The sequence below is a fragment of the Haliaeetus leucocephalus genome, unplaced genomic scaffold (genome assembly GCF_000737465.1).
Source record: "Haliaeetus leucocephalus isolate CR32 unplaced genomic scaffold, Haliaeetus_leucocephalus-4.0 Scaffold897, whole genome shotgun sequence".
Lineage (NCBI taxonomy): Eukaryota > Metazoa > Chordata > Aves > Accipitriformes > Accipitridae > Haliaeetus > Haliaeetus leucocephalus.
Window position 1 is genome coordinate 1,760,194 of NW_010973333.1, and position 10,034 is coordinate 1,770,227.

General features: G+C 48.6%; 1 long non-coding RNA gene across 1 annotated transcript; it reads left to right on the forward strand.

Moving 5' to 3' along the window:
* The first annotated feature begins 6,684 nt into the window (after nucleotides 1–6,684).
* Nucleotides 6,685–8,081, forward strand: LOC104841587. Its single transcript, XR_775378.1, has 2 exons — nucleotides 6,685–6,828; nucleotides 6,996–8,081. It is a non-coding gene; the product is annotated as an uncharacterized LOC104841587 (long non-coding RNA).
* The last annotated feature ends 1,953 nt before the right edge of the window (nucleotides 8,082–10,034 follow it).

Genomic DNA, 10,034 nt, shown 5'->3' on the forward strand with positions numbered 1-10,034 from the left:
TATGTATCTACACAAAAGTCGTATTTTAATGGTTTCTTTTTCTTTTGGTGTGTTCCAGAGATCCACCTGGTTTCTTTTTCTTTTGCTACAAATAGCATCTGAAAGTCACTTGGCTCAAACACTAGTGCCTCAAGACATCATATTCACCTGCAGAAAAGATGGATGGAAAAAGGCTGTAAGGCAGCGTCTCACATCAGATTGCTTTAGCAGCCCCACTGCCCAGGCTGTGACCCCACATTAACGCTGACAGCTGAAGTTCAGCTCGTGAGCCCCGCTTCTCCGCTCTGATTTCAGCCAGGTTGGTGCCTCCCTTCAGAGGCAGTGCCTTCGCTTGAGGCCGTAGTTTGGGAACTGCTGCTCCACACCGCATAAAGGCTTGAATTAAGCATATATAGTCTTTTCTGGGATAAGACTAGGTGGTGACATACTAATCTAGTTTCCTTCTGCAACAGGGTAACAGATGGGAGAAGCAGGAGGTGTCATATCTTGACTGTTTTTGACACTGACATGGATTATTCTTCTACCTAAGGCAAAGAAACACAGTTTAGAGGAAACTACTATAGGATGAGTACAAACTGCCTGGGAAGTCATTCACTAGAAGCATTTATCAATGGTTAGTTATTGAAATAGTAGGATGTATAGAGTGGGATTCCCCAGGAGTCTGTGCTAAATTTGGGGCTTCTCAGTATTTCCATTAACAACCTGAATGGGGGAAGATAAAATGTGCTTATTCATCACTGAAGATAACCTCATGCTAATAGAGGCTGCCAGCTCACTGGAAGATAAAACTGAAATTCAGATTACCTTGACAAATTGGAGAAATAGTCTTAAAAATAGGTGGCAAACCAATAAGGACCTATGCGAAGTCCTACACTTTCACACTGCACAAATACAGGCTAGGCAAGAATTGTAAGACCGCAGCCTTGTAGAAAGGAGCTAGGGGAGCACAGCCGGGCTCTGCTGCAATTAAAAAAAAAAAAAAAGCAAACCCCGTAGTGGGATACATAAAGAGTAAGACTGCCTTTAGGAGACTTGAGTTGTCTGCTCCCTCAGCAGCAGCAAAGTCTTCCCTCAAATACCGAGTCTAGTTTGAGATACAGCAAAAGAGAAATTGGACAGAGTTCAGAAAAGAGAGATAACAATTGTCAGAGGTCAAAAAAAAAAAAAGACACCTATTAGGAAAAAGCAAAAGGACTGGCATGGTTTAGTCTACAGGTGACTACATGCCAAGAAAAGACTACCTGCTTGAGGCATGGTTAAACACTGGCACAGATTGCCTGAGGGGTGTGTGAAACCTCCACCCCTGGATGTCTTTAGGAACAGGCTAGACAAATGGGAAAGACAGAGGGACAGCGGGTCATCAGGGCATAGGGAGAGGTTCACTGATCTCTGAGGTCCCTTCTAACGCTATTTTCTAGGACACAGTCATTCTGCATCTTCTAAACTTTTCTGTTATGTGTAGTTGCGTTCAGAGTAATTGTGCAAAGACCAGCATTTCTCATTCAGCATCCTTGGAGCTGAATGAACCTGCGCTTTTTACTTGTTATAAATTCAGTAAGTCCGCTAGTTCTCAGAGTTCACTGCACTAAAGCTAAGGCAGTTAGACAGCCTGCTTTTATAATGCTTTCATTGAATAAGTTTGCAAAGCTGCTACCTAGAGTCTACATTATTGCTCAGCACCACTTTGTTAATTTGGAATCCAGATCTGGTGACTGATTTAGGAAAACAGTTCAGCTAATCCCTAGTGAATAGAAATCCTCAGCCTAAGATTGTGTGGCTCACCAGATTCCCACACGTGCAGATGCAGCAGCTGCCTTGCAAAGGGAAGTTAAAATATCAAGTACAAACTTTAGGGGGTTTTCACATGACATGCTTATTTTCCTTCCTCGGAGATCTAGGGCTCCAAAGGGAAGGAGTAGAGCCAATCACAGATTTTCCCAGTAGATTACTTTTGTAGTAAGGTGGCAAGAGCATGTATGTATTCTAGAAAGCTCTTTGAGGGCAGCAATTCTGGCAGGAGAACGTTCAGAGCTACTGTTAAAAAACCCTAATTCTGCTAATTAGCCTTGTCTCATTTCTTCAATCAGCTGATACAATTAGCGTGCATACCTATGTGATATCAATAACCTATGTATTTTAAACTGGTTCCATGTAATTGCCTTCTGCATGATAAAACACATTCAGGCAGAGTACTATGAATTCTAATTTGTCAGCGAGAGCTTCTGGGAAGGCATTCGTTGTTACAGGAAGGCCCCAGTGCAGATTGCTTCTTGCCTGATAGGAAGCCTTTGATTGACCCTCAACCTGTTGAGCTTTGGGAGACCACGCAAGGGCCATTTCTTCACTCAAACTTGGCATGAGGTGGGCAAGCAGCTGATTTTCCTGGGACGCTGAGATAGGCCAGTTGCTCAGACTGATGTTATATCCTGCACCTGCTCCTGCAGTAGCCATCCAAATTTAGAAATAAACGAAAAAATGTAATGAAAATAACTATTTTAATTATGACAACAATGAAAAGTCTTTTCTTCCTCAAAATTATTATGAAGACGTAATAACTGCTTTCAGATAAGGCCTCCCGAGTGGCACTGCATTAATGAATGGCTCCAGTGCAGCTGAAACTAGTTTCTACTGAAGAGAAGCACAAAACTTCCACCTCCCCATACTCACGAAAATATCCCCCAGCTACGATTCTTTCTATTGTCATATTATTTACAATATGAGTTTTGAGAGCATTATGTAAGTTGCCCAGTTACATATTGATTTATATATGACCCTGGATATCTCAGACGCACGCCTTCCTCTTCTCATTCTTGTCGTGCCACCCCACCCCACTTTTTTTCATTTTTCCCCACCCATACTTTCTTCCACCCTTTCTGAGATTTCTTCTTTTTCCTTCCAAATGAAGTTGTATGGGCTTAACGTTGGAGGCTCTAAGTGCCTTTTCAACAGACTGATGCTTCTCTGCTGTTCTCGGGAGCAAAGAGATTTACTTCTACAATAGTCTCACCTCCTGCCAATTACAAAATGAGGCTCAGTTCTCTAACTGTGCCATGCAGGACACTAGACCGGAGCAGCTGAAACCCCTTCATTAGAAGCAGGATATTCCTGTCCAGGGTTACTTTCTAGTAAATGTACATTTACAGGTGCAACGAGAGATCTTTGATATAATGCCTAAGAAAAAAAAACGAGGCTCAAAATCTAAAGCTACTCAGATACTTATGTCCTACTCCCTGACAAGAAATACTTAAACAGGAGTCAGATGCCCAAGGATCCCAGATGACATTTGGGGATCCAGGCCTATGGTCCCATACGAGCTACCCAAGCACCAAATAATTCAAGATGCTCTCAGATGGATGAGAGTCTCAGATAGAAAACTTTGCCAAAGTTTCTGAAAGAAGCATACTTCTGGGCAGTGAATCAGGTGTTGCTGGTCTCTTTCCTGAGATCTGTACCAGAGATAGCCAAGTTGTACTAGAAACGGTTGTGTGTTACATGTGGAAAGCAAGGGTCTATACAAAGATGTGCTGATTGTGTTAACTTAGAGCTTTTGTAGCGTCACACAGAGTTGAGCCACTCCTTGAGGTGTAATAAAAGGCAAGTTGCATTTACTAAAATAAGGTGATGATTTTGCGATGGGCAAATACCTTCTGAACATCATTTTACACTGACATGCTTTTAATAACTAACAAGACTTCCTTTTCATATAATATTTTATAATTTTTATCTGTCTTGCTTACATCCTTAAGCCATCATGGCTATGGCATGACTTACATTTTATAAGCACGCTACAACTCTCCATAATCACTGTAAGTTAGTATACAGAATTGGTCTAATGAGTTAGATGGTTTCTGGACTCCCCAAAAGTGATCTTACCCAAGTAAGCCAAGGAGGCAACATACAAACAAGAACAGGATGTAAAAGCTGATGATAAAAATAATTTCAAAAATACTTATTAAAGTGAAGAAATGCTAATCCTGAGGACACATTCTTCTCCTTCGGATGTTTTCCCCAACACCCTTTTGTTTCTTTGTGGGGAAGAATGACTGCAATATAAGCTCAAAGAAACATAACTGGTACAGTACCAATACGCTAGATGCTACCATATCCAGACTTCAGGGACCTAGCCTCTAAGGTAGGATACAAAGTCCCAGATCAAGTGCTTCAATTGCTGTGAAATACGTGAGAAAATCTGGACTCTCAGAAGAGTGACAAATATGTAGTTGCACATTAAGTCACATAGGGTTAGATGATACAACAGGACAGGCATGTGAAGCTTCAGAAATCTCATTTCTCTCTCAAGTTGGCATACCTTGAAGCAACAACCCAAAACCAGTTTGAATTCTAGGCTGGAACCTAGGGCCATCCTAAAGCCCTGAGCACGGCTAGTACGCATGAGCACTTCAGCAGGAGCAGTACTATTACCTTTGCACATTGCAAATCTCCCCGGCCACAAACGCATACATTTCATTGCCCAAACTACTTTCATTTTTAGCTATGCAGATGTATGTTACAGATATTGAACAAAGTTTCTCCATACATTAGCCCTTTAGTACACTAATCATTTGGTTACTCTTCCCTGAATTCCCTCTAGAGCGCTTATTAATTTATGACTGAGAAGTAATATTTATCTATTAAAATGAGGAAATATACATTCAGATATATGCAGAGAAGCATTTTTTCTCTGTTTACTCTTAATTTACATCTTGATGAGTCAAATCCCCACTGTTACATTGCCAAGTCAAATAAAATTTCACTGGTGACTAAAGTTGTCCTGTGGGATTGTACGAAACACACATCTTTAATTAATTTGGTCTGCTAAATGCACCTGGCCAAGAAAGACCTGCATTTTGTATCGATATCTAAGCAAAAGTAATGAAGAAAACATCTTTTCAGAGCCACCGGCATTTCAGAGCACAAATAATTCTCAAGTTCAATAGATGAGTGTTGACATCTTTGATATAGCTCTATATAATAAATGTGGATAATAAATATGGCTCTAAATAATAAATATACTGCTAGAACCGTTGTCCCACACTCGCAGATACAGAAGGTACTCCAGCAGCTTTCAGCTTGCTCGGGAGCTCTAGAAGGCCACGGCTGAGATGCAAACAGAACTCTACGTTGAAAAGATAATTTAAAAAAAAAAAAAAAAAGTGTATGGCAGTTTTTTATCTTTGCCTTTTGCCCTTTCCCTTCCAGCTAAGGGGCCCGATTCCGCCACCGCAAAGGCAGGGGCAGGAGCTCTGTTAGCCGGAGCATTTCGGGGTGCCGCTCCGGGGCAGCCGCACGGACGGACCGGAGCTGGCGAGGAGGTGGGGGGGCAGCAGCCGGGGGTCTCCAGGAGGGAAAATTAAAAAAAAACCAAACCCCCAACGCCCCCAAAACCCCCAGCCAAAGGAGGGAGGAGACGGCCAGGGGTAGCGGGGCAGCAGCGGAGGAGCCAGAAGGGGCCGGTGGTCCCAGCCGCCTTTCCGAGCTCCGGGGCTCGCCACCGGCGTTCGCCTGGAAGAGACCCGGGCTGCGGGCACGGCAGCCCCTCGTACCGGAGGGCGCGGGGAGGGGCGGCCGGGGCCGGGGGTGTCCCCGGCGAGCTCTCCGCTGGAACGGGGGAAGCCGAGCTCCCCCGCTCCCTGCCCTGCCTGCCCCCGACCCGGCTCGGCCGCTCGCTCCTCCTGGCGCTGCCCTCTCCCAGCACCGTCCCAGCACCGTCCCAGGATGTCCCAGCACTATCCGAAGTCTCCTAGGACTGTCCCAGGACAGTCCCACCGCTATCCTAACTGTCCCAGCACTGTCCCAGACTGCACCAGGACAGTCCCAGCCTGCCCCAGCTTTGTCCCAGCACCATCCCAGGATGTCCCAGCACTACCCTAACTGTCCCAGCACTGCCCGAGCACAGTCCCAGACTGTCCCAGCGCTGTCCCATGCTTTCCCAGCAGAGCCGAGGACTGTCCCAGCACAGTACCAGCACTGTCCCAGCTCCTCCGCGGGTGCCCATCTTCCCCCCACGCGTTCCCCCCGCCTCGCCCCGTGTCCCAGCCAGGAGGGACTCGCCGAGCGCACCCCTCGGTGACAGTCCCAGGGCCACGGGAAGGGTTAATCGTGGCCCGCGACAGCCCACGGCCACTGCCGCGGGGACACAGAGGGGGAAAGGAGCCGGGGGCTCTGCCGATGGGACCCACAGGTCGCTTTGCAGCCCGGCTGTGCCGCTTGTTTGCAGAATTACCGTGCGCAGGGAAACGCCAGCAACGCTTCAGCCCCCCCCCCCGCCCCGGGGAAGTCCGAGCACGGATAAATCCGCAGCTGGGGGGGTCAAGCTTGCAGAAAATGGCCGAACACAAATTTCTTTTGCATTTTCCTCCCGGGGAAAAAAAATAATAATAATAAGCTGAACCCGGGAGATAAAGGACTGTCGGGTGGTAAGTACTGACCAGCAGCAGCAGCTGGAGCGGGATCACCGCGCTGCCAGCTCTTTAACCGCAGCCTTTAGAGGAGAGAAGGAGAAAAGCGAGATCTCCGCAACTGCCTGCACGCCCACTGGTTTCACTGGCTCGAGTGTCTGCGAGAAAAAGATAAGAGGCTGGTGCAGAGAAACTATTAAAAAAGAAAAAGAAAAAAAAAAGAGAAGAAAAGAAACCCCCAAAAAACTAAGAAGCACTAATGACTTGAAAGTAGTTGCAGCCCTGCAGAACGGCTCGTCCCGGTCCGGGGAGAGCAGGGCAGATGACGGGGGGTCCCCGGTCCCTCTGCCCGGCACAGGGCGGCCGGGGGGGGCCGGGGGGCAGCGGGGAAAAAACGAACCCCGGCCGCTGGGAGAGCCCGCTACCGGGGGTAGGACGCACCGAGGGGGGGAGGGGGTGTTAAAGGAGGGGTGGGCGAAAATAGGCGAGTCTGAAATTGCCCCGAAGGGGCACATTTTGGGTTGAGCGGAGCGGGGTGGCAATGACTGTCGTTAACTACCCGGTCCTGAAAGTTCCTCTGGCTTTTTTTTTTTGCAGGGAGTCAGAAGTGACTCGTCGGGGTGGTCTCACTCTCGGTTCTGTCCTTACGGATTTCCAGCCCACCGGAAAGTTTCTCACCCGAGCTTTTGAATATTTTATGAAAATTTGAATATTTTACCGTAACCACTCATTTTCCCGGAAGCCCAAACGAAGCCTGGGGAGCAGATCTGCTCCCCACCCCGCTTCGCCCGACCGAAGCGGAAGGGCGGCATGGCTTCAGTGCCGGGACCCCCCCAACCTCACCGGGAACTGCCCTGGGAGCAGAATCGGGCCCCTCGGGAGCTCGGTATCTCCCCCGGACGAGTAAATAACCGAGCGACCTCAAGTCCAAAAGGCGGTTACATTTGGAAAAAAAAAAAAACAAACCAACAAAACACCAAAAACCCCGGTTGCTGCTGCTTTTTTACAGCGATATCCCAGCATTTCCTGGCTCTGAACTTTTTTGCTTAATTGCACCGTTTGACCTTCTGCTAAAAGGAGGCGATTCTTCGCTTCTTTCTATATGTCAAATAATTCCGTATGTGCCGGGAGTAATAAAAGTACCAGCAGACACCCAGGGTGCCGAGTATTTGCATTCGGTACTTTTAACGACGAGATTTAAAATCGCTGAATTTAATTATGCCAAAGAGGAGGACAACACGGTCGACTGCAGAGCTCCAAGTACCTGAATTTACGCCCAAATCTACGCGAAGTCTGACAAGAGACGAAACCGCTAGCCCGGTGCCACTGGGGCGGGAGAGGGACGGGGAGGGGCGGGACACACATAAAAATAGGGGCTGGGGGACATCTCCGAGGGAAAAGGTGTCCGAAAACGGGACGCTGAGAAACCTGACGTCGAGGGGATGAGCTGGATGTTGAGCCTGGGACGAAAGCGAGCCGTCACACAGAGATTTAGTTATTATCAGTCAAATCTTTGGACCGGGGAACGAAAAGGGGAGAGAAACTTCATATGTGCGGCTGGAGAGAAGCGGCCCGGGGGCCCACGGTGGCGGGGGGGCATTTCTGAAATTACACCCCCTGCTCCTGGCCACAGCTTTGAAATAATGAAAGTTTAAAAAAAAAAAAAAGAAAGAAAGAAAGAAAGAAAAACCCAAACCCAGGAAAAGCCAAGTCGTCGCTGGGACCCCGCTATCCCAACCCAGGTTACTGGACTTCTGTGCTAAGGGTTGTCATTATTCGCTGTATAGACCCCCCCGGCAGTCAATCGTGACGAGCACGTTTTAAAGCCTCCACTAATTTATCCAGAACAAAGACACTTTCCAGCTACACTAGGAAAGAAAAAAAAAACAAAAAAAAACCCAAAACCAAAACCAAAACTCGACTCAATTAAAAATAACGATTTTTCTTCTTGGACAGCTACCAGCGTTTTGCCCTTACCGTCCCGGGACTTTCATTTAACCTCGGTAACATCCCGAAAGGCTACAATCATTTTGCGTACATCGCATCGTACCTTTTCGGTCCCGCAATACAGAGCAGTCCCGAGCAGAGAACTTAGTTTGTTCGGGAAAAGAAACGTGACGAGGCGGACGGGGCTTAATTAAACCTTGCAAAGATCCAGTTGGTAATGAGCAAAAAATCATCCAGTCTTTAACAACCTGGTCGCACAGGCTGGATATAGACAACGGTGTCTGAAAAAATAATTACGAAATTACGCAGCTCTAGGCACACCCAAAAAAAGTTTCCAGCCCGAAAAAAAAAAAATAAAATAAAAGCCCCAAAATCTCGGTGGAAGTGACTGGTGTTAACTGCGGCTGCTGATCCTTCAGCTCCGCTCTCAGGCGCAGGTCACGTCCGTTCCCTCCACAGGTTTCCCCCAAATCGGGCTTTTCGAGCCCATTTCTGTGGGCTTGCCCGCGCAGAGAGCCACTTTTGGGAACGGAGGTGGCTCCGCCACCCGTCCTCGGCCCCCACCCCCCGGGGGGGGCTTGGCCGAGCCCGGGGGGGGGGGTGTGAGCGAGGGGCAGGGGGAGGTCGGCAGGTCCCGGGGCTGCCCCGCAGGGTGCGGGGGGGTGCGGGGCGGGGGGAGCCCGGGAGGTTCCCGGCAAAGCGGCGATGAAGAGAGTGGGATGAAGAAGAGCCGCTCCCGCTTCGCTGGAAGCGGAGAGGGACCGTGTCAGCTCCTTCTCACCCCCCTCCCCTTCCTCACACCCCTCTCCTCCCCAGCTAGATCTGACTTTGCTTTTTTTCCTTTTTTTCTTTTTTTTTCTTCCCCCCTCCCTGAGCACAAACGCCTTCTCCCCCGCCTTTGACATTTGGGGCTTGTGAGCGGGGAGAGCTCTGCCAGTGACGGTTACCACCGCTCCCTTTCCGTGACACCACGGGGGAATTTTAGGGGTTCTTTAAAAAAAAAAAAAAAAAAAAAAAAACAGGGAAAAAAAAAAAAAAAAGCCAGGCAGGCGAAGGCGTTGGCTTTACTTGGCGCAGAGCCGGCGGTGGCTGCGCGACCCTGGCTCGTCCCCAGGGTGAGGCAGCGGGAACATCCCCCCGTGTCCAGCTGCAAACCCACCTGGAAGGGAAACGGGGCTTGGAGAGGTGCCACCTCCCCACCGAGAAACAAGCCTTCCCCGAGCCCCCCAAACCAGAACTCCGTCCCCTTGCTTAGGGGCACGGGGAGCTGCTTTCGGTCGCTATCTCCGAATTTCGCTGGTTTCTTCAGAAATACCCCTGCTGCAGGAAACGCAGCTGCTGCAATTCTGCGGGTGGTGAGGAGCATCAAATCAACTCCCCACCACCGCCGTGGACAGTTTGTTGTTTTTTTTTTTAAGAAATAAAGGACAGGAAATGGGATTTGATTTCTCCGTCCCATTTCGAAATGGGGCGAGTTGCCGTACTTGGCCAATAAAATCCTCAAAGTTTGCAAAACAAAAGGTACCAGGAATACCGGCAAGAACACCAAAAGCGGCGCTCGGAGCGGAGCGCAAACCTGGCCGGGAAACCCAGGCATTTGGAGCTGAATTTTGGCGTTTCAGTTTGCTGATGTCAACGGCGTGTCGATAAATAAGAAGTGAGAACTGAGGGGGAGCGGCGGGGGGGGGG